Genomic DNA, 1,857 nt, shown 5'->3' with positions numbered 1-1,857 from the left:
GGTCGCACCCAAAGAGTGGTGGTGGCAGCAAGCAGAGGTGGTGGCGGGGTGGGGGGCAGCAGCTGTGGTTCTGACTCCAACCCTGGACTTGGAGTTGGAGTCACAGCTGCTGGCCCATCCCCTGTTTGAACTCAAATCCAAGAGATGGGGTCTTTCCCCCCTTGTATTAAGTGGGGGAAGCCCCTTATCTTGGAATTGTGTAAATATGGTAACACTGGATCAAGAACTGAATCCTTGGAGTCCTCAGTAGAAACAGTCATACTCAACGATATCTCACCATTACTGATTTCATGTTGGGCTCTGTCAGCAAGATGGATTTTTAAACCATCCATTGTGTACTCTGTTAGTTCCATATAATACCATGGAGAAATCCACAAGTATGCTTATCACTGAATCTGCCTGGGGTGGGAGGAGGCTCTTTCTTGTGACCTCCCTGGCCTTGTCTGGTCTCTCTGAATGTCCCTTTAAGTCAGCCCAGGCTTCTAGAGTAGAGCCCTGACTCCTTCCATTCCTGAGACCCTGGCCTTTTGGTCCCTTACCCTCCCTAGTTTTCCCTGGCCCTGACCTGGGACTTTCCTTCCAGTTCAGCTCCTGAGCGTGTGACTTTACCTTGATAGGGTGAAGTATATCCCAACACTCCAAGCAGCCAGAAATGGACAGCTCCTCTTCAGTAAAGGCATTTATAGGGGCAAAGGCCACTGAGCCAGAGCCTTCCTTCTCTGCCCTCCTTCAAAGAGGTAAACAGTCCTTGTGTCCCCAGTCCAGCCTACATAGCTTTGAGCATTTCAAAGATAGCTCAGCTTATCTCTCCCTGTCCACGCTGCCATGAGCAGCAAAACTGCTCTGCCATCTGCCTTCTTCAGACTTGCCCAGCCCACAGCTGACTCTCCTGGCTGGTCTGTCCATTGTCGAGTTTAATTTAACTCTTACCTTCTCACCTGCAATTCCACTTTGATTCAACTGTCAACAAAGCTATTAAAGTCTCTGTTGATGCTGTAGGTCTCTCTCACCCTGTACTAGGCAGCTCTGGGTCTAGTCAGATTTATTAACCCTTCATGCCCTTTGCACAGGGCTAGTCAGCTTAAATGAGGTCTACTATATTATTTCAACTTGAACATATTTAAAATATAAATATTTCAACAGTCACAATCAATCACAATACTATATATATATATATATATATATATATATATATATATATATATATATATATATATATATATATATATATATATATATATATATATATATATATATATATATATATTATCTATCAAACTCAATAAAAAAGAAAAGAGACTTGTTTGACCAGACCTACCTCCACTTTTACTGGCATTAGTCATATATTAAGCTTCCTGTTCTTTATCAGTAAAATTCCAAGGTAATCATGCCATTATTTTCTCTGAGACTGACATTAGGCTAACTTGTCCATAGTTCCCTTTTATGCTTTTTTAAATGTTGGAACAACATCTGCAGTCATCTTCTTTGGCATTTGCTCAGCTTTCTAAAATTTATTAAATATGAACATTAATGATTTGGATACCTCCTTACCTGGTTCTTTTAAGGATCTTGGGAGTTGGTTTTCTGGGCCTGTTGTTTTGCAAAAGTTTAATTTTTTTAGTAGATGCTACCTTGCTTCCTCCTCTGCTACAGATGGTAAATGTTTGTTCCAGTTACAATGTTGTTGTACAGAACTATAGCTTTATCCCTCCCAGATAGGAGACAGAGGTCTCAGTCTTTGATATGCATGTATAAACTGGAATCTAGAGGTACTCCAATATGTCTGGCCAGGGCTTTTGGAGTAAGACTTCTGCATCCCAGCACTTTCCCAATAGCAGCAATCTTCAAGAGCTATCT

This window comes from Gavialis gangeticus, unplaced genomic scaffold (genome assembly GCF_001723915.1).
Source record: "Gavialis gangeticus isolate Ggan-Ray unplaced genomic scaffold, GavGan_comp1, whole genome shotgun sequence".
Classification (NCBI taxonomy): domain Eukaryota; kingdom Metazoa; phylum Chordata; order Crocodylia; family Gavialidae; genus Gavialis; species Gavialis gangeticus.
This window is presented reverse-complemented; position numbering follows the sequence as displayed.